General features: G+C 38.1%; 1 protein-coding gene and 2 long non-coding RNA genes across 3 annotated transcripts in view; all 3 read left to right on the forward strand.

Annotated features, from left to right (window-relative positions):
* The window catches only part of LOC117947508, a 1113976-nt gene that overhangs the window by 949262 nt on the left and 137414 nt on the right, over positions 1-27300 (forward strand). The window lies entirely within an intron of this gene.
* LOC117947507 lies at positions 197-23621 on the forward strand. The gene is made up of 3 exons (XR_004657254.1): positions 197-208; positions 15634-15638; positions 23517-23621. It is a non-coding gene; the product is annotated as an uncharacterized LOC117947507 (long non-coding RNA).
* The window catches only part of opn7b (opsin 7, group member b), a 30839-nt gene continuing 27883 nt past the window's right edge, over positions 24345-27300 (forward strand). The window contains exon 1 of the mRNA XM_034876457.1: positions 24345-24693. The gene's annotated coding sequence lies outside the window, so the exon portion shown is untranslated. The remainder of the gene's footprint in view (positions 24694-27300) is intronic.

Raw genomic sequence — 27300 nt, forward strand, 5'->3', positions numbered from 1 at the left:
AATCATGCCACGTTCAAAGTCACTCAAATCACCTTTCTTCCCCATACTGATGCTCGTTTTGAACTGCAGGAGATTCTCATGACCATGTCTACATGCCTAAATGCACTGAGTTGCCGCCATGTGATTGGCTGCTTAGAAATTAAGTGTTAACGAATATATATATATATATATATATATGGATTTTTTTTTTTTTCTGAAATGTTGTGGAGTATAGGTCAAAACTAGGCTACGTCATTACAGAGCATGGTTATGGTAAGCGTTAATGTACTTTGGCATAGTTGGTTGCATCTACCTTTGTTGATTTAATGCACTGCCTGGTGAGCATGCAACCAAATCAAACACACTCAAGAGGGTGTGTGATCAGACGGGTGGATGTACACTGTCTCTGGCTAACAGGCTAAATTCTAAAATACTCATGGTGCATCGTCCCGATGACTTCTGCTATCACCACGGTGGTAAGCCTCTCCTCTCTAGGCATAGCTCCTATGGCGCCATTTAATGCTACGAAGCCATCACCTGCAGTTAGCATCCCGTGACTGCTATTCATTTTGGCGCCACTTTGATATTGAATAACTTTACATCTAAATTGTTTCAAGACTCTAATTTCTAAAGAAACACATCAATGTATAAAAGGCTCCATTATGTTGTACGTCACGTTATGGCTCCGTAGCAAACGTTTTTGTAAAAATAGTGTAATGATTGTGTAACAACCACGCACCTTGCTGTCCCATAGTCAACAAATCACCGTATTGCCAGGAGAAGCTCGCAGACAGTTTCAACTTACATCAGCTATTTAGGTTTAATTACTAACGTGTTACATGTTAGTCAGCAGTAATAAGCCCATGTCTATGTTTTTGCTTCACATGTACCTACCCTCTCTGTCTCTGCTAATTGGGAATGATTAAGATTTCTTTTGGCACGGCTCCCAGAAGATCTACAACTTTCAGGCACATTGCCCGCGTCACAACTACGTTATCATGCTCACTTGGAGGCTGCACAGTAACACCTAGCCATCACCGGAAAAGTGCTTCCATTTTCCTTCACTGGTCTCCGTCCAGAACAACGGGATCTGTCTATCCATTTCTTTAACTGTCTATGGGTAGTACTGAGGAACTTTTACCTTTGGTGCAGTGTGTGAGGACTTTCTGCTGTTTTTGACGGTTAGTCTCTGTCTGACTGCAGCCCCATTTAGCAGAATGAATGAGGTGTTCTTTGCCTGGCAGTACTGAGACATTTAAGCTCAATCATTTGAAATTACTGAATATCTGTACATGTGGGAAGTCATATTTAACCACTGTTCTTCAGGCGCAACCCGACAAATCAACAGATTTTAGCTGGCCATTAAAAGCTGAAATTGAACAATGTAAAATGATTGCAAGTCAAGTTTATTTTGTCTGAACCAACAGTGGACTTAGTCTATCAAAGCTAATTATTGCTCATTGAAACTAGCTGCATCATGTTAATAACTTTTATGAGCAAGTAACTGAATATAAACTTGTAATGCTGAGGACACTTACCCCTTTTAATAAATTAAACTGAGAATGTACAGCAAACAGCATGGACATTACTACTCCAATAGTCACACTCTCCAGTTCTGGGATTGCTTTTCTTTATCTGCAATCCAAAAAGGTCTCAGGACTAATAATATATTCTGTCTAACTTTCTGCTCAAGGTCATCTTCATCATTTCAGCATGCCATTCGAATGATATGCACAACGGTATTTGAAGTGTTATGATCTCCCTCTTTCTAAGTAAAAGTAATAAGGGCAAAAAAATGCTATGCCAATGACTATAATGTTTCATTAAAATGTTAACGTTTGAAATATGGGATGTACCTGTTTCAGCCGCATTTATGCCCATAGAAAATGAACGCATTTTAGTAGAATGCAAATACATTTAAGACCCATATATGTGTGCATATGATTATTAACATGTTTCTTGGAGCAGAAGCTATGATGACAAAAAAGTCAAACTTCAGAGGCATGTTATTAATAGCCTTTATTGGAATGTAAATGTACATCCACGCATAGCTGCAGGAACCTGTAAAGGCAACGGATTCACTCTATCCAGATGGCGCAATTTATGATAGGAAATAGGAGTAAGAAGACTAGTTTTAAAATATAAGAAGTAGAAAGTACAGATAATTGCGTGAAAAAGTGCAATAAATCACAAGCAGATTTTTTGTATAGTGATGGATGTGTGAGTGTAACAACCATATATTACAGCACTCATGAAGTGCCTTAGGCTTTTGTCCTCCCTTTTTTAAAGAAGCTATAACATGTGTTTGTCAGCCTCTTTCCATTTTGAAAATTTCTTGTTAACAGACGTGGTTTTTAAACTGTTGGCCAACACTTTGGGGATCAAATGTTTTCCATAACAAGGCCTCTTTGAATGAAATGAAAATGATCTCCTCACCAAGACTGTTATAGCTTTAGGCCCATATGTGCATTGAAGTGAGATTATCACAGGATTTATTATTAGATAATGTCACTCTGCACAGAAAAATATGTGCGGCTGTATAGTGCCTCCTCTCTGGATCAATGAAGAGAGTGACATTGACTCCACAGAGACTTGCCCTTGAATATAAACACTCCTTGGATCCCTACCAAACAGCACCCTAAAGAGCAGCAGTGAATTCATAATTGATCATGAGTACAGGGATCCGACTGGCTTATGTAGGCATGACATGACTTACAATGAGCTACATGTCGGGTGCACAGAAAGTTGGGAGGTCATAATAATAACCGGCGAAACTCACATTCTTTTTGCACAGCAGCCACTTACAGTGCAGCTTCTATTTTGGACTGAATGCTGCCATGATAAATATCAAGGTGATGTTAAAAGCATAAAGCATCAGTTACCTGTATGTCAGTATCACAGGGGTGACTGTGGCTTGAAGGTCCTCAACCACAAGATTGGGAGTTCAATCCCAGGCTCCTCCAGTCACATGTCAAAGTGTCCCTGAGCAAGACACTGAACCCCAAGTTGCTCCCCAGATGCTCTAGGTATAGCTGTCCACTGCTCCTAATACTTAAGATGGGTTAAATGCAGTAATTTAATTTTACTACATTGTACTTTCAATTGTATGTCATGAATAGGAAAAACATTTCGTTTTTTTATAGAACCCCAAGCAAGGTTTTTAAGCTCAAAATATCCAAGGAAGAATTCAGATTCATCTTTTAGGTTTCCCAGCAATTCAACAGGCAAGTATTAACAAAATGAAGAATTTGAAGACACTCAACTCAAACTGGCTTGAAAAAAATGCTAATATTTTAGCAACCGCTACACAAGTTTTTTTAAAGGTGCTCTAAGCAATGTTGGGTGACATTACTTCTCGTAAGTATTTTAAAACAAAACAAGACTAGCTCGACCCTCCCTCCTCCTCCGTAGACCTCTATTACACTGAGACTAAGACTGTCTGATTTCCTTGAAGACACACTTTCCATGACAAATTGTTATCCATATTATTATTAAGTTCAAAATACACCTGTCAAATCAAGACTCGAGGTTAATTTATTGCAATTGTACACTGGGTTGCACAACAAAATGCAGTCTTTATTCTCTGGGCAGATAATATCGCGGGCATCTTAACATTGAACATTAGCTGGTTCCTGAATGAGCCCATGTGTGCAGTGCTGTGCAGTGCCATGAAACAATTTGTAACATCGCGAGACCTTATAGCATGCGACACTTCCTGACGCATATCCATTTCAATGACTCAGAAGTTGTTCAGTTTAGGTAAATTAGGCCCAGGCTCAGTAAGAGAGACCATATAGAATTAAAAGTAATTAAAACCATATTTTATCTAAAATTAAGACGAAAGCAATGGAATATTAATCTGTAGTCTATAATGCAGTGTTTGTTACAATGTTGAATGTATGTGTGGGGTTGTGAAGGCAAGAAAGAGAGAGAGAGAGAGAGAGAGAGAGAGAGAGCCTGCAGAGTCAGATGGCTCCACCCATCTCTACTGCAGGCAACTTGCCAGGAATAAACCACAAGATAACAGGAGGAGCACTGACAGAGTCAGAGGTTGCTACATTGCCCATACATTACAAGATTAGGTTGTGTGCTTTTAGCAAGTTAAAAAAACATGTATGGAGCAGAAATTTTGTTCATCAACGCATATTTGAACCAGGTGCTGAGTTTCATAGCTGCAATGTTTTGACTTACTAATCAGCTTAAGAAGGTTTGAACTGTACCTGATGGATTTCATGAGATTATATTTTGTGATAAATAGCACATTTATTTAAATACTACTAAAGGTACTCCCCCCCCCTCCAAGTATTTGTGTGTTATAGGGCCATGTCTTCTTTTTAATAGTGCCATGTATTGTAAGTGTCATATGTACAGAGCACAACATGTGACAACTGTTCCCTTATATATATATATATATAGACTTTAACAGTGCCTGGCTTACTAAAGGTCTGAAGATCGAGAGTTCTCGTAATGATGCAATGGACATATGCGTGTCTACCCATATTGTAACGGGCTCACATCTAAGTCATTAACTTTTTTACTTAATTGTCTTTTGAAATTGAAAAGAGACCATGACAGTAATGGATCAGTACTGAAAGACTGCAACGTCAAATAAATCACCCAGAACTGTTTTGTCAGTGCACACTCTCCTTTAGATGGGACCAGCAGGGAATTGTGTGTGTGTGTGTGTGTGTGTGTGTGCGTGTGCGTGTGCATGTGTGTGTGTGTTGCTGATAAGAGTTGCTTGGATGTGTCCTCTGGATGTCCCATTACCCTGAGGGAGAAGGTGTCACAGAGGAGGATATCAGGCGAACGAGAACTGAAGTGCTCTGTGATTATTCTTTACTCTCTGTGGCTTTACCTCCCACCTCTCTGATTTAATGCTGTATCCACTGTGCTGGCACTTCCATTTACTTTCAGTGTTTTTCATCCCATCCATATTTAAGGATAAGTAATGTTTGATTTTCTTGAATACCAGTGCTGATACAATACCTTGAGTTGAAGGGGCTGATAACATAATTCAAATTGTTTTGAGAAAGATTAACATGCTAGAGGATGATCTACCACTTTGGTCTCTAAGTTGCCCAAAGTGGGAATGTGAGCGTGAATGGCTGTCTTTCCGGCCTTGTGACAGTGATTGACTTGTCCAAGGGATATCCTGCACTGCGCTACACTCTTCATGTAGCTGTGATTAACTCCAGCCTTCCCATGATATCAAAACATAAGTGGGTATAGATAGTGAATGGATGGATGAAATATCTCAACGTTTAGATGGATTGCCATGAAATGTTGTACAGTCTTTCATGGCTCATATGACAAATCCTATTAAGCTAGTAGTTCTTTTGACTTTCTCTAGTGCCACCATAAAGTTGACATTGATGGTTTTAAGTACAATGTCTTAAAGAAGTATTGGATGGCTTGCCATATAATTTGGTTTGTACATTTATGTCCTCCTGACGCCCAAATTCCACCAGAGACGGAACGGCTGCGGATCCGTTCCACAACGGCAGCAGAGTCATTATGTTTTTATTATAGTCAATGTGTGTGCTTCCACTGACTGCGGAACAGCTGCGTCTGTCCCAGCTCCGGCAATCCGCAACCCTCCAGAGCAGATACGCAGAACTTTTTTTTTTCCGGATGCCAGAGCACTCCGCAGCAATTCAGCACACGACATCAAGCAGGACTTTAAGCACAGAAACAAAATAAAACATCTGGTTAATTTTCTAAATAAAATAGACCTTGCTCACGGTGGATCATACTTCCCTGCACTACACCTTGAAAACACAGCACGGTTTCCGCTCTGCTCCTCTGGATGGAAACAAACTGTTGTTGGTTTTGTGGTTCTATTCTACATAAATTCGTAAGATCCTAGTGACTTCAGCTGTCAGTCATGGCCGCAGCCGTTCCGCAACAAATCCCAATCTGTTGGGTGTTGACAGACGACAGAGCACGGAGCCAACACGCAGCGGAGACGATCCAAAGCCATCACGCATCCGGTGGAATTTGGGGGTAAGTGTTAATGGTAATAACTTTTGGGGATTCACTGAAGCTATAATGCCTGTGTGTTTTGTAGTAGGATGTATCGTTACTCACATGAGAAACCAGTCTTGCTCGTTCTTTCACTTCCCGGAAAATAAGTAGACAGGAAGTCGTTGAAAACACATAAGGTAAGTTAATGCTACATATTTGCGTGGAACACAGCTAGGTTCCCTAGCTAGCTAACACAGGTGACGTACTGTATATTGTGTTAGATGCAAGATTTAGTACACTATGCGGTTTCAAAGAAAACTCAATGGCACTACAACTAACCTCTAAACTGTAACTTGTTGACAATTAAATTGACAAAAAATCGTATGTGTAATTCATGGCACAATCAAAAAAATGTCGGTCTCTTATTGTTGACTACCGTGCAGACTTTTTCGGAAATAAGGTCCAATGGGGAACTCCCGAAGGGGAGGGAATTCGCCTCTCAATTGTTCAACCGTAAAATAAACCCTGTTTATATCTTTATCACAGCTTTAATAACCAACTATAAAAATATTTTGTTCATGTTGCGTTCATTTAGATAAATTAATTTTGGTTTATAAAGGATGTATGTAGTATGTGATTCTGTTGAATATTGACATTGGTTCGATACTGCTATATGGTGCTACAGACAGATTTTGCCAGATACAAAAAACAGTATCAAGATTTGACACGTAGCCCTATTGCTATTATTGCTTTCACACACATACATATGTAAACACAAATGTAGTTCTACAGCCTGGAATAATGTCTACAACTACTCTGAATGTCATACATCATGATACAGATTTTACTTTCTCTCTGTCTTTGGCTTCAATTCACAGTGAGACGCTGCTGACTCTCTAACATGGATAACAACACAGGGGGCTATTTAAAGTAAATTGCAGCATTGTCAGTGTTTTAAACCAGGAGGATAACGTGCCTCATCTCATAATGACGCTTGTTATGTTTTCCCCTTTCCCATTCTTTTAGTTTCTCTCTGTTAGGTTTCTGATTATGTAACTGTTCACAGGAACACAGATGGAGATGTGATTTATAGTGACATACATACTGTCATGGTCACATGTGGGCGTACTTAAAAGCATGTACACACTACACACACACACACACACACACACACACACACACACACACACACATACACACACATTCTCACACAAGCCATACTGAGAATCTGTGTTTTTTATTTCGTTTGCTGTTGTAACGATCCATCAATATATCCCTGCACATCCATGAACATCCCTACTGGACATCCACAGATCTTAATGTCAACAGTTTTTTATCTTCTTACAATTTTTTCCCCGAATTTTTCTTTTAATCATATTTTTCTTAACCCATCAGGGCATATACTGTATATCTATTCATTTTAGACTGAGCATATGAAGCATATTAATCCACTTAGTTCTGAACTATCTACTCCCTTCAACATTAGTAGATACAGTATGTTCCTGTGCCTTGTTTCCTACTTTTGTCTTATCCTCTCTTCTCCATCCCTTTCCCCCGCAGAAAAAAAACTTGATCTTTTCTTTTGCATGGTGAATTAATAGAAATATACATATATATATACAGTATGTAAATGTGCTTCTAAGTAGCTGTGTCAAAAAACATGCAAGGTTACAAATGTATGGCCCTGGAGTCATAAAAGGAAAAATAATGAATCAAAAATTATATTTTATGTCCGTCTAGCGTCATTAGGAATGCCTCCATTTCACATCTTGTTCATAAGGAAATCATGCCTGCTTTTTCAGCCATTCATTCTGTAAGTGCGATACCAAAATGATCTGCAATCTGCAAGTAGGCTTAAATTAAATGAATCAGCAGTGGTAGCTACTGAGGGCCCTGATGGAAACACAAGCCCTTTATGAACTCTTTATTTAACCTTCTAAGGTTTTCGTATTTTTGTTGCACAGTCAATGTTCCCGGGTCTGGAGGACCCTCCACATTATGAGGCTTTTAAATCAATGCAGCCATAACAATTTATGTTAAAAATACCGATGTTTACTTTAGCTCCATTACAATGATGAATACAACATGTATGGTTCATATTTGCCAGTTGCCCCTGTGAGATCACATATATGACCATAACATATGACCATTATCATTTTTTGTGAGAAAACAAGGAAATTCAATTGTAAAAAAGACAAAAACAAGATTTTTGATCATCATTGGTGCTTATTTCTTAGAATTTAATCAGAACAGGAGAAAGAAAGCAGACATCTACACTCAGCCACACACACACATACAGACAGACACATAGACACACACACACAGACACTAACACAGCGGGCCCAGTTAGGAGGAGAACAAAGTTTTGTAGCTACCTACAATTATTACACTCAGGTCTAGTAGACCCAAAAACCTCATGTATAATGGTTAGGTGTAGGGGGGTGTCATTGAAATAAGTAATTTTCTACGTTCTTCACAGAAAATGAGCCAAGGCCAATGAGTTTGAGTTAGAAGAAATAATATATAGCATAATTTTTAGCAAACATTGAAAATGGGTCCCACAGTCACAAAGGGTTAAATCTTTGTCATCTCTTCAGGATAAAAGAGTCATGGACCTTTTTTCGTCTTTCACAGTTATAATCCCTTAAGGGTTAAAGTAGAAATCCTGCTGAGGACATGAACATTCCAACAAAAACACAAATGACATTGTATGCCAACACATGCTCACTCCCATCTTGTAAAATATACGCCTGGTCAGGTGCCTTTGTTGTTGTTGTTGATGCTTGGTCGTCTTCTATAGCGTCACATAACACGTGCTTGGTCGGGACTATAGGCGTCCCTTTTACGCTGTTAGGTTAAGGAAAAGCTCATGAGTGGGCTTACGGTTCCGTGACACACAGGACTAACAGGCCGGTTAAAGAAGAAAGCGGCTTCCCTGACATGCGGCAATAACGGGACGGTTAAGGACTCGGACCTGGATGAAAGTCCTGTGTTTGATCCATCCACCACCCCGACCAACGTCCCTACGCGGAATTTACCCCTTACACACTATTTGCCAAACCCCGTCTAGATGCTGCTCTCCCCAGTACTTTCTACACACACACCTAAGCGTGCCTTTTTTGTCGCATCAGACGTGGACAGCCAATAACTATACGTCTGTATCTTATGTGTTTGGAGTTAGAATGGGTTGTCTATAAAGTACCGATCTTCTCAGTAGAAAGGAAATAAGGAAGCCCAAATGAATTGACATTGATTATTGCGCTGCCGTTTGTGTGTTTTTCCTCAAGGTGCTTTAAATCTGATTCTGATTAACTTGTTGGACACATTTACAATACTGCATTTCTTTCATTAAATGTGTGTCGAACCAAACACAGACCACAAATTGGCCAAGTACAAGGGCAGACCGTTTTTTCAGCTTGTGTCCATTGGAAACTTACACCATCACCACAGTTCTTTGTGTCCATTGGAGACTTTTTCGTGGGTATGTATGGTGTAGTCTTGCATTGCCACACCTTCCTCCACAGCGCCGCGGAGGAAGGTCTTGCTGGTGCAAATTACATTCCTGGGTAAAGGGTCAGGGGTTATTTTAAACCAATTACAATTGTCTTGGGTGGCGCTAAGCTCCAGATGCAGCGAGTGTTACTTTGCAAATTAGTGTGGTTAACTGTTACAGATACACAATACAGTTAAAAGTAAGAGTTATTTACATTAGCTGCATGCATGATTTAACGTAGTTTAGCCGCTTGGACCAGGGATCTCGTTCTTTCGGTCATGACTTAGCATTTATGACCATAGGTGAAGGTAGGAACGAAAACTGACTGGTAGATCGAGAGCTTTGCCTTTTGGCTCAGCTCTATGTTTGTCATACAGAGATTGGATAGTCCCTCCAGGATCCTTGTGAGAGTAAAGATCTGATCTGCTGTTCCACAACCAGGACGGAATCCGCATTGTACCTCTTCAACCTGAGGTTCGACGCTCGTCCAAACCTTCCTTTCCAGCACCTTGGAGTAGACTTTACCTTACCTCTTAACTTACATAAATACAAATTAAAATAAACCAACTTTAAAAATTTCATTTAAATCTTGCATTGTGCCTTTCAAACCGTATGACATCAGTTTATGCATTGTGTTTCTTGAAGGCCTGCAATTGCATTTGCATAATAATGATAATCCTTTTTTTTTAAGACACCTTTCAGGACACCCAAGGTTGCCTTACAATGTGCTCAAAAAGACATTTGCATTTGTACTGGCCAAAGAGAGTTTTGACTTGGAAAAATAGATCTCAATCTCCTGTATAGTGGGACTCCTTCAACGGCTAAATTAAATGTCTATTTTGATGGCTGCAACCAAAGCACCTCTCTATCTGACAGACGCACTCGTTTCCACACACAATATGAAGAAGATGCAGAACCAATGTACAAGCTGACGGAGGTTGTTTGAATACATCACCCATTTAATGAAGCCATTAAGCCTATTTATATAAATATATATAGTAACAGGCACAAAACCTGTCCCCATCTATGGAAATCCATCTCCAAGTAAAACTGAAAATGAACACACACACACACACACACACGCACACATTGTGGCCTCACTGTGTCTGTGACTTTTGTCGTTGTTATATAGCATGTCTCCTTTTGCATCATATGACAAACGCTAGGTCGGAACTATTGGCTAAACACAATTTGCCCCTTAAATATTACTGGCTAAACCCAATCTAGATACTGCTCTCCCCTGTAAGCCTACGTTCTACACACACACCTAAGGGTGCCTTTTTTGTTGCATCAGACACGGACAGCCACTGTCCAAACGTCCGTATTTTACGCGTCACAATGAGAACGTGTTGTGATTAACCACCAAGCAGTGTCTCCCTTACATAATTCATCTGGAGATGCATGAGATTTAAAAATAAATATGTCTGTGTTACACACATGCATTCCCCAGACAAAGTGGTATATGGTTGTATGATTAATTTAATTTCCCCTCTCAGTAAAGACTTAACAAAGACCTTCACTTGTGAAATTAAAACTGCAGCTCGTTTTACATGAGGATTGGATGGTGAAAATGAATGACATCAGGTTGGAGTTAAAGTTAAATTTTCTTAGAGTTAAAGTATATTCTTTAATCAAATTACCGTATTTCATTAAACTGGCCGGCACCGAAACCTTAGGCCAAATCACACACACACACACACACACACACACACACACACACACACACACACTTTAATTTCTACTTTACTCTTCTCTGTGCTCAACAGCTCACTCAACTGACATTCAGTTTACACCACACCCCTCCTCTGCTTCATCCACTCCTACATACATTTGGTTTTCTAATGAACTACATAAAGATGGGTTCTTATAAGTGACAATATGGTCTACTCCCCACTTGTGTATTAGAAATTAGAAATATTAGAAATATTATATTAGAAATATGAATAAAGTACATGAAGTATAAAGCAAGTACGCTTCTACTTTTTGTGATTTATTAAAAGAGTATTTAATATGTACTTTTAAAAGTGTACTTCAAAATAGATGTAATTAAGTTCAACTTCAAAATCCAAAAAGTAATTACACTAATTTAGCAATAATCAAATTCTTTTTTTAAATGTACTTTTTGAAAGTGTACTTTGTCATTAATGTATTTCAAATTGTATAGAAGTGTATTCAATTTACATACTTTGAGTGGCAATTCTGTGTACTTACGGGAAGAATCATTTTTTAAATGAATTGTTAGTATATTTTTGAAAGTGTACTATGATCTCACTTCATTAGAAGTGTGACTTCTGTACACTTTTTACAGTACAATCTAAAATAAGTGTATTTTTAGTGGCATATCAGAGTACTTTCATAAAATGGTAAAATATGCCAAATTTATAGTGGTATTTAGTGTAATTATAGCAAGTATGTTTAACTGTAATGTAAAGTTAGTATAATTTTTTAAAGTGTGCACTGATTCTACGTCATCATTAGTGTAATCTTAGGAAACTGTAAGTGTGCTTTTATTAGCATGTCAAAGTACTTTCATAAAATATGCTATGATACAAACAGACTCAATACATTTATTTAGGGGTGTTGTCCACTTTAAATGTTTTTTTTAATGTTCAGTTTATTCAAAATAAATGTCTTTGTTAGGTTAAAATGTTATTTGTGTCTATTGTTACCAGTCAAAAATATGAATGTGTTGATAAATCCCAAAACATTTAATTTAAGTAAATAAGGATTGCAATACTTGTTAAACCCTGAAGACAGCAAGAAAAACCACCAGTTGGAATTTAACCAAAGTAGAAGAAGACTGAGATGCGTTGGACTGTGCATAGCCACATTTGAACTCCAGACACATGTTCCTGACCTGACCAAGGGGGTGAGCCCCTCCTCTCTAAGCGTAGCTCCTATGGCGCCATTTTAATGCTTTGAAGGACTCACCAATGCTATAAGGTTGTTAGCATTCCATTGACCGCCTTTCATTTTAAGTTAATAAATTATTGAATTCCCTAACTATACTTGGATTTGACAAAAAAAAGTACAAAATTAAGAAAATATACTCAGGGCACTTCATTAAAGTACATTTATAATAGATTTCTTTTTCATCTGGGTCTGAGGCTAAGAATGCATAAGAAAAGTAGGTTGTGATGTTGCTAATGCAAAGCTCTTATACAAATGAAAAAGTAATGAGAAATAATATAAATTGCACACTTGCACACAGTATATAATGCTAACATTTTACTTGTGAGTACCGAAGTATTAGTATCACTTATAAAAGTACTCTAACAATTTCTTGTTGCACTCCAACAACATTGTTGGACTCATGATGAACAGATGATGAGTTTGATTAAAATCAATGCAGTAGAACCAGATATACTGTCTCTTGTATGCCATCCATTCTGTGCATTTTTATGGTATTAAGATTCAAAATACTAAATAATTACAGTAAATAACTTATGATTTTAAAGAAGACAACAATAAACTGTAACAGCTATGTGGCCAATGGGATGGTAAATGCTCCCTATAAACAAGGCTGACAAACTAAGACTATTGTCCATCTATTTGTGAAAGTTGATGAATACTTGAAGATTCCTCTGAAATGAATCTACTAGTCACCTCATTCATGCTGCAAGCCTTTCTCTTGCAAGTTGAAGAAATGTAATAATGAAAGTTACATCAGCGGTTATTAAACATCCAACAGTAAAATCACAAGGATGGATCACTGCATCTGCCTCATTGATTGTGTGATAATGATGCTTAAACTCTACTTTCACTGTTACTTTTTATGCAACTGTGTAGATTACTATTATGTTTTATTGGAAAGTAATAACTATGAGTACCTTATCAAAGAGCGTATGGACTACATGGATATTTCTAACTGATAGTGGCATTAAGTACTAGATGACAAGCAGCATGAGGCAGGTATTGCTGGTCTCTTTTAGTGTCAATGTGACCAATAACATAAAATCAAAGTGAATATTAAGGAGTTATTAATGTCTTCACATTGACAGCCGTTAGAATGCTGCTCCGTCAGGCACAGACGAGTAGAGATGCTGCTCAGTCCGTGCTGTACTGTAAACCACAAGCAGGACATTGCATAGGAGACAAATAATCTGTGGCTGAAATTTAGGGTAGTGTGGGGGCTCACTGGGGACCACCAATTAACAGACAATTATTTTTTAAATTTCCTTTCCTTTACATCTTGTTTGGTCCCACAATTTACAAACACATGCCTGTTTCTATAGCTTGCTAGATGGATGTCTTTTTCTCCACCAGTCACATCCTGTGCCAGTTCCTGGCATGTTTGAGTGTCTTGGTGAAAGTGGCAGCCCAGAGGCTGTTTGTGAGGCAACCAAAAGTATAGACCACTTAATGTGGCTAAGACTTGTGTAAAGCTGCAGTGTTTTAATTGGCATTTAAAGGAGTCATTTGATTGAATATTAGCATCACGCATATTTTGTGTGATCACACACCAAAACATTGTCCCTTACTATGCTTTCCCACTATCACGTTCATTTACCGGTCTCTTTTTCTCATGAAATGAAATAAAATTTGTGATGACTTTTACTGCCCCTTTGATTATCCCCTGTAAGAAAATACAGTCCAAATGGGTTCTGCTAAAAGCGCTTTATAGCCCCCTCGAAGGGGAATTTAGTTATTTTTCACCTACTTTCCCATGCTTTTGTTTCATAACAAACTTTTTGTAACAACTTTTTCTGTATTCAAAGGTAAAGTCTAGCTGCAATATGTGTAGCTCGACATTCGTTTGGAACAATTCAGAACTGCGCAATTGAAAGTCTAAACAACAACTAAAAGCTATGCTTTCTGTACTCCAACACACACTGTCAAGCACCCCTCTCTCACTCTTTCACTCACATTCCACACCGCTGTCTCCCGGCAACAAGTCACCTTGTGAGATTTCAGAACAAGAATACACAATCTTTCCATAATGTTGTCAGACACTTATATATAACAAGCTGAGCCTGTCAGTGTCAAAAACATCGGCAGTCACTATCGTCTCATAGGATTACATTGCAGCTAATTATTACACAGTCAAAGAAAATGGTGTTTGCAACAAATGTTGCTTTTGGTAGCAAAAACCTTATGCATTGTGGAGTGCCATTCTTGGCTTCTTGTTGTGCTAAAAACACTCATCCAAGCACTATCAGGGATTGCCTTGAAAGAAGGAAAAGATCTCTCCCTACACACTGCGCACTCTTTTTATTTCCTTATGCTGATTACAGATGGATCTTAAGAGGGCCCTGTTGTCAAGTTGGGATTTTTTAACTATTTAGTAGCTTTACCTTGGTGCTCACAAACGAGTATAATAAGTTGCTTTTGCCAAATGATAGTTGATTTTCTTTCAGCCATTGCTTTATTGGACAAATCACGCACAGAACATTTTGGAATTAAAATGTAATTAATGATTATTAATTGTATCAGTGTGAGTGGGCAGCATAGTTTACATTACAGCGTAGAGACTCTCCTGTGGGGCCGGGTTATTTCAGGGGGTAGAGCAGGGGAACACGCGGCGAGCCTGGCGAGTCTTTCCCCTTTCATGTTTTCATCAAAAAGGCCATTTACTAAATAAAGGCCTAAAATGCCCGAAAAAATAATCTTAGAAAAAAAAGTGTAGAGATTCTCCAGGGGAGGTTAGACTGGTCCTTTGACCCTTGGCTGCCGGAAAGAAACACATGCACACGCACACACACACACACACACACACACACACACACACACACACACACACACACACACACACACACACACACACACACACACACACACACACACACACACACACAGGATCAACATGTCCACTGTCATTTTGATTTCCCTGCTCATGTTTCTTTTACTCTCCTCTGTATGTCATTACAAATGTAATGCTTGCTTGTTCCTATCCAAGTCCGCTCTCTGACCAGCAGGAAGGTGAAAGCCGCACATCCTAAGAAGTTACTCTACAGTAACATGTGATTTGCAACGTTTCTGTACAGCACTGCAGCGTTTTACTGACTATCTTTGAAATTCTTTTATTAGGATAACCCCTTGAGATGTACCATCTCGTTTTCAAGGGGGTCTTGGACACGATATCACACAAACAACAAAAATACATTGCACACATACAAACAAAAGAAAAGCACAACAAACCAGACACAAATGACAAAAAAAACAAAAAAAATACACAGACCCTACAATTACAACAGAATAAGTCGTGATCATTCAGAAACAAATCATAACATGATCATTCAGAATATAGCCCGAATTTACTGTAAAATGTCAGTGAGAGTTTGTGGTTCAGTAAAGAGAAAAGAGTGAGGAATGAGATAAAATTAGAAGGGTGTTAAAGTCTGAATGTTCACTTAGTATGAAAGCTGAAAAGGAGCAAATATTTACTGGTAAGTTATTCCAGTCAGAAGGTGCTTTAAACACAAAAGCTTTTTTTGATATGTACTTAGAAATGTTAGGTAATGAAAAAAGCTGTACAGTCATGAATGATGAGTGGAGGAAAAAGAAACCAAACAATGTTTTAAATAAAAAGGATAGTTGAAATGAACAATAAAGACAAATTGCAACCAGTGAATATTTCTTCTTACATATTGTGTAGGCAAGTCAAGAAGTTCAGACAGTGTGCAATGATGAGTTGTAAATGAGCAGTTAAGAATAAATCTACACACTCTATTACACACTCTGGTAAGCAAGAGCATAATCCATCATTGCCAGTACAAGTTGAAGAGCAAATTTTTTCTGACCTTAAGAGGGAAACAGTTTCTGGAACGGAAATCGAGACTAAGATCATAATTCAATTAATGTACAATGTGATTAATATGTTATTTAACCCTCATGTTGTCCTCGGGTCAAATTGACTCGTTTTCCTAAAGCAATGTTCTTTTTAATTACCCAAAATAACAGGATTGATTCCACACAACGCTCTTTGGCAAGTACAAATCTCTACTTTCATTCAGTTTGGGGCGTCTTATTTAATTTAACAGCATTTGAAAACAAATTTAAGTGTTTTTAAAATAGTATGGATTAATAGTTGACATATTCCAGTCTGTGATTATCCATCAACATACATTCCTTTCATGTAAGTCTAAATATTCCTAATTTCTGTTTTTCTAACTCAAACAGTAGGTATAATTTCCTAAAAAGTAGGTTTATTGACCATAAATTCCCCAAATAACTGTGTAACTAAAGTTAATAAGTTAGTGTTACGTAGTAGTAGTGTTCTCGAAAAATGTGACAATTATTGAAAAAAAGTGTCAAACGTGTTAAAAAAAGGACAACAAACTTAAGAAAAAGTTAAAAACATTGATAAAAAGCATCAAAAAAACTGTTGATTTTCAATTTTGACAACACAAGGGTTAAAAGAGATCACAGAGTCAAAGTATTGGCCCAGGTATTTGATATGGTCAACAGCAAGGTAGTGTCATCCAGACAGAAAATATGACATGAAGGTGTTTTGCATGAACATTTCCAGATGCTGGGTAATTCATAGGTGGACAGAGACATATTAAAGAGATCACATAAAGGATACATAGGTTCATAAGCTGATCATTTTAAAAATCTGGCTTCGGTACCATCCAGCCCAACACCACTACTCACTTTGTAATCATTAATAGCATTCTGTACTTCAACAGGTGTAATAGTCCTAAAAGAAAACATGCTGTTAATAATTGTACAATTTCATTATTAACTTTAATCTGCTTAGGTACAGATTTGTCAGATGCATTGGTTATTGTTGTAATCTTAGACCAGAATTGTTAAGGATTCATGAAGTCTTCAATAAGAGATTCTTTGTATTAATTAGATTTGGCATTTCTTCAGACAGACCTCAGCAGTGCTGTTGGTTTCGTCACAAAATCGACTGCTTCAAAAAGTGTGAGAGAGGTAACGTTAGAGACGACAGAGTGAGAGGAGACATTTTTTTAAGAACAATACATAGGCTGATAAATATATAACTGTTTTCCTCCTAAAAACAAATACACCTGTCATGACTACATCTTATAAATCAGTGTTATCTAGCACATGATAAGTGTAAGATTAGAATAAGAGTAAGAGTAAGAGAGAGTAAGAGTAAGCAACAGTCAAAGCAGTTTTAACTTTGAAGCTTTTGAGTGACCTAGTGGTCACCACACTACACTAACTTACTAGCCTACTACATTCTGTCAATATGGAAAAGGATCAATTAGGGTGCACCTTTACCGAGTAAAAAAAGTATTTCCCACAGCATTAAAAATATGTACTATATTCCATTCATTTTTAAAGCTGTCAATCCAAAGCAAATGAATTAGCAACTATTTTGAAAATTCATACAATGTTGAAGTCATTTCCAATCAAAAATACCACAAATTTAATGACAATTTGCCTGGGCCAATACAAAATGTAATACTTGCTGTTGGTTAAATATGAGTTAATACTCAATTTATAGGTTATATTTGATTTAGGTTGACATAATCTGCTGCTATAAACAATGGTTAGGACTCCAATATGCCAAAAATGAAAGTAATAGTATGTGATGCCGTCCAAATTCCATGGAACAACATTTAAAGACTAAAGATATTTACAAAATAATAGTCTTTATTGGAGAATTAATTTTAGGAGAAAATAGGTAATATGCCTCTCCTTCCATATTCAAGCTACAAGTTACATAAAAGTGTCTACTTACCTGTCGTAAGGGCAGTAAATCAGTGAACATTCAGTGTGCTTCAAGACATCTTAAACCTTGCTCTTCAGTTCCAGCTTACTTTGGTCTTGAAAGAGAGAATAACTAGTCCAGTCCGGCTGGCCTGACTCATACTATAATGTCCCAAAGGTAGTTTTTCTATTAGTATAAGAGAGTAAGTGCATGCGTAAAGGTTGCCACAGGGAGATATATTCAAACTGTGGATAAGCGTCAAAGCAACATTTCTTTTGTGTCTGTTCTGAGGTGTTAATGTATTTCTGTTAAGACAAGTCCAACATGTGTATAATGGTTATGACAGTAGGATTAGTTTTGGTGGACTAGAAATGCTTTCATCTTGTTGCTGCACATGCATAAGGCTTGATCAAAAGTAGCACACAATCCCACCCACACCCAGACATGTATGGAGGTGGAACTGCTGACAAGGTATGTAAAAGCTGAATGACACTCATACAGCACAGAGCTATTAAACCACAAAAAGAAGGACTAGAGGTGTTTCAATGCAAGTAACTCTGTGCGCTGTAAGTGACATTTCATAAGCAAGATAATTCATGGTAACCTTTAAGAGGGGGAGAACAGACATATATGAAACTTGTCATATCTTTAATAAAGAATAGAATTTATAAGTATATATGACAATATCCACTTCCTCATACTTTATACAACTAGCACAATGGAATTGGCCCGGTTTATGTATATATTCTATAAAGGGAAGAAATCTACATCAGAATCAGTTTTACTTTTGAGTAGGTTTTCACACAAGGAATTTGCTTTGGTGTTTTAGTGCAAAACAATAAGAGAAAATCTAAATAAGAATAAAAGCAAGTACTGCAAAAGTGAAGAAACACAAATATAGAAAAATGTACAATAAATATATGAAAAAGATGTTAAAAATAAACGTTGACCAGGCATTGCGCAAAAGTGTCTAATATGAAGTGTAAAGAATGTGGAATGTACTTAGATAATTGTTGATGGAATCCTTGTTGATGAGGCCAGCTGCAGTCTGTAAGAGTGTTTTGTGACGTAAGATTTTGGTCCTGATGGCCTGTAGCCTCCTGCCAGAGGGGAGGGACAGCCATCTAGCATGTCAGGTTATTAACAAAGGCCAATGGCACTATTGTTACGCTGTAACTTTCATAAAACAGCCTATTGCGAAGACAATTGTTTGATGTTTGCTGGATGGTATAAACTATATTCATAAATCATATTGATTTCATTCATCTATAGGCTTTCTGAACAAAGGAGTGTTCCTGCATTCTTAGATGCTTGTTGAACTGTTATTTCGAAAAGACATACAGTCATATTTCACATTGTGTGTAGTCACATCAGTGTGCCTTTATAAATTTGATAGAACATCACATTATGTGTGCAAACGCAAACCTCAAGGCAACTAAAGACATTAAAGAGCCAAAAAAGCAAACACACAGCCAGTAGTTGAAGAAGTATTGAGATTATTCACTCTTATAAAAGGTACCAATGTATCAGTGTAAAAATACTTAATGACAAGTAAAAGCACTGCATCAAAAACCCTACTTACACTCACATTCTGCATGCACTTTGCTATAACAGTGAAATTACACATACGTGTTCTGTAAAAATCACCTTTTTTTCTATTTCTCATAAACATGGGAGGCAACATTGAACCACATTTATATTGCTTGCTTGTGTAAAAATGATTGAGATTCGGTAAACAAAGCAACGTTAACCCTAGGCCCCCACTTAACGTCACTTAAATATACTTACTTTACATACTTTAAGTTTGATGCTTGGTCTTTACTTTAGAGGCTGGCAGGGCTCCTGTAGTACGAGACAGTGAGGGTCTTAGGATGTAAGAATGGATAAAAGTAAGAGACGCCCTGGATTATTCCAGTTTAGTAACAGTAACGGATTATTATTGCTTCTATTTTTTTTCCGTTCTGGCTTCTTTCTCTGATTCACTAACTCTAATTTGAAGTTTTCCAGTGTTGTTCATCCCTCATTTCCTGCAGGGCAAAACAATATTTATCTCTGTCCGCTTTCATTTCCCCTTAATATTTAGGTCGAGGGAAAATGATAGAGGTGCAGAAATAGAAAGTTGGGATGGGATCTTAGGGGGGACGGTCACATTGCACAACCAATAGGATTAGAAGAGTGGGAAACACTTTCATTTTTCTTTACACTTGACAACAATCTGCAAGTTGAAACACTGCATTTATGTAAACTTGCAAATTGGTGTGCGTACAGCCAGTCCCTTTCCCAGAAATCTAGGCTACAGATTTGCCAGATTCAGATTTAAGAGCAGAGTTAAAAGTTTTGGTGTGCCTTGCTCAAAGGCAGCTCGGCAGTGCCCAGTGAACTGGCACCTTACCAGCTACCACAGTGCTGACTCTTTCAGTCAGTAAGCAATATTGCGTGAGCTGTGTGCATTACATTTTCTAGCCCTGTACAGTGTGGCTAGATATTAAATAATGTTCTCAATCCCTCACTTTTAAGCACATCACATCAATATCTTAATCAAGTCTGGATCTCTGCACATTCAGGGCTGAGCACCAGCTTTTCCTATCAGTCTATAAAATTATAACATTTGCTAACATTAGCTCAGCCACCCAAAAGAGACGGAGAGCTGTGTTATGTTCATTAGAAATATGAGGCTGTCCTTATACAGTAATGTAATAATTTTGCATGCACCGCTTTGAGTTTACTTATCATCATGATCATCTGCCCCTCCACCACCCCACCCGTTTCTTGCACTAGTTTAACACCATCGCACCTGGTGGTGGAGCCCCCTGCATGCGTTTTGCAATTCCCCTTTCACAGTGCTGCAGAGTGACAAGTGTCTGTTGGGTTCAGCTCTATAGCAAAATGATGTGCTGCAGCTTGGATTCATTGGGGAGTATGTGTGTGTGTGTGTGTGTGTGTGTGTGTGTGTGTGTGTGTGTGTGTGTGTGTGTGTGTGTGTTCGTGTGTTTGTGTATAACCGTCTTTATAATGGTTCTTTATCACATGGAGTACACATGCAGTACATGCATGGAATTGAATCATATGATATCAAAGGGTATAGACTGATTAAATGTTGATGGTTTAGAGAGAGATTTAGAAAACATTGGGTTGACAGAGGAGCAGTGACAGTTGCAGAGTTGTGGTGAGAAAAAGAGCCATACTTTTTGGAAAAAATAAATTGGCCCCTGGTAGGGCTAATCCATATTACAGAGACCAAAGACAAAGAAGTAATAAAAAAGATGTGCAGAATCCTGGCCATTGTGATGTTTTCTAAAGTTGACAGAATCATCACTTACAGCATGTTGCTGCAAGCTGAAACAAAACTAATAAAAATTCAAAAACATCACAAAACAATTTCCTTCTATATTTATGTAAGCGCTTTCATGACAACGTATGGGTTAAGTCAAGGTTTGATGGAAATGTTAAAACATTCCCTAAATCATTTAAATTATTTAATTTAATCAATTGTTTGGCATTTAACTCAGAGCTTTTTGTGATACAGTGTAAGATGAAGAAGGGAGAGTTTGCAAGTCATTTTCAAGGAGTAAGCATTGAATGATGGAGTGAACATAAGCACTTGCGAAAGGTTAAACAAGTGAGATGAGACATGAGCTGCTGCAACAAGGGAAAGAGGGGGAAGGAGTAATGAGAGCAAGCAAGTAGTGGAGGACATGTGCAGTTTTCTGCAACAGACGTGGGAAATGAAACATAGTCAATACAACATGAGTAAGCGTCAAATCAAAATAAATGTACTGTACATTAAGAAAAGATGTAAGTAATCCATCTCCAAAACTGGGATTTATCACCTACCACACAAATATGCAAGCGTGGGGACATATACAGTTCAATACGCTCTGCTTAATTAAAATACAGAGCCACATAAATATCAGTCTTCGGTCACTGTATGGGTCACTCCTTTACATTTAAGAGGGGAAAACAGATCAGAAGGTGATATACATTATCTAAACTGGAGACAATTTGCCAATTTAAATGAAGGTCGGGGAAGAAAAACTAATAGTGCAACAGGACCACTTTTAAGTGTTTACAGCTTTTAGACAATTCATGAAATGTGCTTGATGTGTACAAAGTCAATATGGCCCTGAGGCTGGCATGAATGATGGAATTGGCAGAGTCAGTCCACCATACTCCAGTATTTATTGTACAGACTCATGTATTTACTGTGTGAATTTACTTTACCGTACTATTTACTTCAGCCCAATGTCACTGTTATCACTTTGTTGCGTTGTAAAACTCAATTAGTCATTAATTACTTTGGTTCAGTTGGCTGAGCAGACAAACATGCTTCTGTGGGAGTTGATTCATCACTGCCAAATGACTTTGGTATTATCCTAGTTAATGTTTTCTCTTTTACAGTAAATGTCCGCTTCAATTTGGATCACTTCAATTGACCTGGCCACAATGGTGTGTCCTTGCGTGCGTGGAAGCTGTTAGTTTTAAAATGCAGTGTTTCCTTGTCCCAAGTCAACAGAAGTCAGCATTAAGGGAGAAGACGGGACCCAGAAAAAAACGTAGGAAACATGATAAGTTAAAGTTAGGTTTCACCTGGTCAGGGTCCGATGCTGCATCTCTGCCGCAGAGTGACAGAGCCTGGGAGAATATGCGGATCACTTGTTTGTGGTTGTCTGTGGAGGGCAAGTTCCCCCAGATCTCCACTAACGCTAAGAAAATCCTAATCCCCTTCACCTACTTGTTTGAATGTGTGTTTTTGCACTGACCCTGATTGAAAACAAACACAGATCAAGGCTGCAGGTGGAGAACGACTTTGCAAGTGTGTTCTATCTGCAGTACCACCCTGCATTGAACTCCTCTGCGCATCAAAAGCTGATTTTGCCGGGGCTTCAGCCCCGAACGTTTTGAATATAGACCCGAATGTATTTTAAAAAGTTGGCTGACAAATATAAAACCAGATGTTGCTTAGTGTCCACTCTCGCTGTAAACAGCTGTGCAGCTTCAGGTACATGGATGCACTCTGATGTCGACATGCTGCGGCAGATGTGTTGCGTTTGAGCTCTGTGTATTTCTGCCGTAGTTTCGGTTTTCCAACTCCTATGCAGAGCAGCATACAGCCACTTCCCTAAAGTTTGTCTCATTCAGAAGGTCTGAGATATACCGTATCAGCAGAGCTATCATGTATTGCACAGCAGGCTTTAGTGTAGGTACATTATTTTTTGAAATATATTGAGTTTATTCTTGTAGTACCCTATTATCAAAAAATATCCCAACTGCCCCAAACCCCGGAGAACACAGATGGGATGAGTAATATTTTGAATGTGCACAAAGTTTTGGACATCAAACATCAGAAATATAACAGTCCAGGTATTTGTCATAAAAATTAAAATGAATAATGTATAATTGAGGTGAATAATACAGGTTACTTACTCAACAAAAGAAAAGGCAATTGCAAAGAATGTCTTCAAATACAATATTAAAAAATATTTACATGTTATCAGTTGTTATTAAAACTCATCATTGGTTGGAACACACAAAAGATGGCATTTACTTCAGAGGTGTGTGTGGGTTTTGTGGAAGGCGGGGGCTCGGCTGTCCTTACCTACTCTAAAGTAGTATAAAGGGTAAAGGCTCACATTCACCCAATCTGAAAACCCCTGGTCCAGTGTGTTGCATTCAAACAGACTAACGAGCAAGGGTGTACACACACCAATGTGCCTTTGCTGGTGGCGAAAAACTGCGAAGATTAACTACGACTTTTTGCTTTCACTTGCACTTCAAAGCCAAACCCCTGCCCCATTCTCAACACCGCCCTGCAGATCTCTCCACATCCAGATATCCATTTTTTCACCATGTTTTTTTCACTTTGCCTTATCACTTTCATCTTTCTGTCTTGTTCTTTTCCTCTTCAGTGCCTCTATATCTTTTTCCTGTATACTGTACAATGTACATTTCAAATTAAAATGACGGGTTCAGGTTTTGTGCAACAAGCAGAAATACTGTCAAGAGAGTGCATTTCTTTATGTTTAAGGGATGAGTTAGAATTTGCAGACAAGAGCATGCTATGTGAAGAACATAAAAAGCTAATACTGAGAATGTGTGTGTGTGTGTGGGAGAGAGAGAGAGAGAGAGAGAGAGAGAGAGAGACAGTGAGAGAGAGAGAGAGAGAGAGAGACAGTGAGAGAGAGAGAGAGGGAGAGAGAGAGAGAGGGGAAAGTGGGGGAGAAGGGGAAATGCAGTGTGGAGAATGCATGTGTGTTTTAAAAAGAGAGGGAGGGTGGAGAGACAGAGACTGGGGGAGAGAGTGGGAGCTGCAGGCTGTTAGAAACAGAGTGAAAAGGAGAGACCAGCAGCACTAGGCAGCATCACTTCTGTCTCTATCTGTCATCTGTTGGATGTTCCTTGGCACAGCTGTATGGGTGCTGCTGCCTGCGAGTGGATCCTCTCGCTCGGTGACTTTGAGTGCCTTAGTGCGTAGCCCACATTAGAGTGTCCCAGCAGCTACGTACAAGTCTGTTTTGAACTGTTCTGGTTATGGTGTTGCCACACATTAGTGAAGGTTTGACCAGTTTTTCTGTGGACTTGACTCAACACCAATGATCCCCAGCCATCCCTGGCATACCCTCTCATTAAGGTAAGCAGACAAAAAGTGTTTTTTTCACTGGATGCTGTGTAGGACTTGCACTGGATACTTTTGTTCTCTAACGATAAATAAACTGCAACCTTAATGACAGTTTTGTTTTGTGAGCACAGACACACACATTCTCACTCCCATCTCAAAAAATACGGAAGCTTGGTCAGGTGCCTTCGTTGTTGTTGACGCTGAAAGTCTCCTTTAGCGTCATATGACAGGCTTGGTCGGGACTGTTGGTGTCCCTTTCGACGCTTTTAGGTTAAGGAAAAGCATGCTGTTGATTTAGAAAAAACATGCTTCTCAGTAGATCATGTTGAGCTTGTTTCCTGGCTCAAGTTTCACTGTTTATTGAGTCAAATTTGACCTGATTTATGTCTACATACGTCCAAATAGACTTGCTTGTATAAAGTAATGAACGCTATGCTTTTTCTTCCCGGCTCTCATGTCCATGTGATAAATATACAATACTTTATTACTAAACTATATTTGCCAAAAAGCAGTTGGCAGATGGATTTCATGTGGTTTAAGCAGATTGCGGCAATGCGTTTTTATTAGTCTATAGACTCCTGACTCATAGACATGTGCTAAAGTTTAATCGTGGACGTTGTACAGTACAGTTTATTGAGTGAAGGTTAGTTTTATAATTTGACATGTGGATTGCGTTAGCCATTAGCAGTCCTATCACAACTAAACAAACTACATTTGAGTCTGGCATACATTGTAAAGAAAATGCATTTTTAATACATAATATTTATGCAGTAATAAGTGTCAAGTGTGAGTTATCATAATTGTTTTTTAAACTACATAAACTGTTTAAAATCTTCATTAACAGGCAACAAAGTGGTTCCTTGTCCCACATGGGGCTTACTCTTTCCTGTCGCTCCTTTTCATTAAACTAAAAAAAAAATAACACAGTTATATAGTTTATTTTGGAAATATTCCTGATTAGCTAACTGAATTGCTGCCTGGTCTCATTAAATGTTAACTTGTTTTATCTAATTAGTTATGCTTAGTTCAATGTTTCACAGTTAAACTGTTGTATAACACACAAAAGCTTGGTTCTGTATGCACACAACACTGATTCCATTTGATTGACTTCTAGGATTTTTGTTCTCTGATTGAATCAGGGCAGGATAAATATTTATACAAGGCATTTAGGGTTCAAGGTTTTATTCAAAAACAATTAAGTCTACAAAATCAATCAACTTATTTGACTGGAATTTTAATAGCCAGAGGATGAATGACAGGACTGGAGTTGCCTGTCATCAGCATTACAGTTGCAGAAGATTTATGTCCCCGTATTAGGTTGCGGACTAGACATCTAAACATCCTATGCTGCCAATATGCTACACTTGCCCTGCTAACTGCAAAAATAATCAAGCAACCTAGATCCAATATCCAACATTTAATTTAAATTAATTTTGATTTGTATTGTTAAATCAGAACAGGCGTTATCTCAGGAAACTTTACAAATAGAGTAGGTCTAAACCAAACTATAATTTACAAAGACACAACAATTTCCCCCCAAAGAGCAAGCATTTGTTACAACAAATATCAACATGAGAGGTCTGGGGACTGAGGGTACACACTGTCATGGGAACCGCTGGAAAATACTCTGCTCCCACAGGGCTGTTTGGTCCTCTAAAGATCTGGTATTAGTGGCTAACTTTATACTAATCATGAGATTGTTTTCTCTGATTTGTGACTTTATAAGTTAGGATTGATGAAGCTGGACTGGAGGGGGATGCACACTTATAATCAAATACAGTTTTTGGTGTTACGATAGTTGCTTTTCTACAATGTAGACATTTTGATTTAGTATCTTAAATTGAGCTAAAGAACTTTGTCAATAAAGGAGACAATAAGTGCTCTCACTTTTAAACAGAGCAGTCATTGACTTTTTATCAGTAAACCTTTATCTTTGAGAGCTACGGTTCCATGGTAAGTTGGCACAAACAATGTTGTTACTATTATGAATCCACTGGATTCACAGGACATGCCTCAGGGAGGATGCCACAGTGAACTTGAAGAGCACAATTTTGCACAGCTAAAGAATATTGTGTGCACTTGGTTGCTTCTTTGAAAATATAAAGCTACACTAGTCAAGAGTTTTACACATGAAATATACATCAAACCTACAACAAAGAGCCTTTGAACACCCCAGCAGAAATCCCAGAACCTATTTGACAAAAAGCAGTCATTACGTTTAAAACCAATTTGTCCTCCAAGTGGAGGTGAAAAACACCATTTACAGTCCTTGTCATTCTCTTGTCATTCTATTCATATTCTACTGTAACTCATTGTAGTCCTAGTCCTTTCAACCATGTAACGCAATGTTCCTCCTAGTTGTACTTCAACTCTTACTGTTAAAACATAAGTTTGGAGACACTAACTTATTTAATCATTAAATTAACAGATATTTTTGTGTCGGTGTTGTAGTTAATGTACGTCTAAGCACCGATGGCTGCTAATAGAGACAAATCTTATTTCTCCAGGTTGGAGGACGGCTTGTTTTGATAAAGATTAGTTTGTAGCTGACTACGTTAGGAAAGATGCGTCATTTGTGATTTAATATAATTTTTCTATAGAGTAATTGATCCCAGAAGT

Source organism: Etheostoma cragini, chromosome 7 (genome assembly GCF_013103735.1).
Source record: "Etheostoma cragini isolate CJK2018 chromosome 7, CSU_Ecrag_1.0, whole genome shotgun sequence".
In the NCBI taxonomy this organism is placed as follows: domain Eukaryota; kingdom Metazoa; phylum Chordata; class Actinopteri; order Perciformes; family Percidae; genus Etheostoma; species Etheostoma cragini.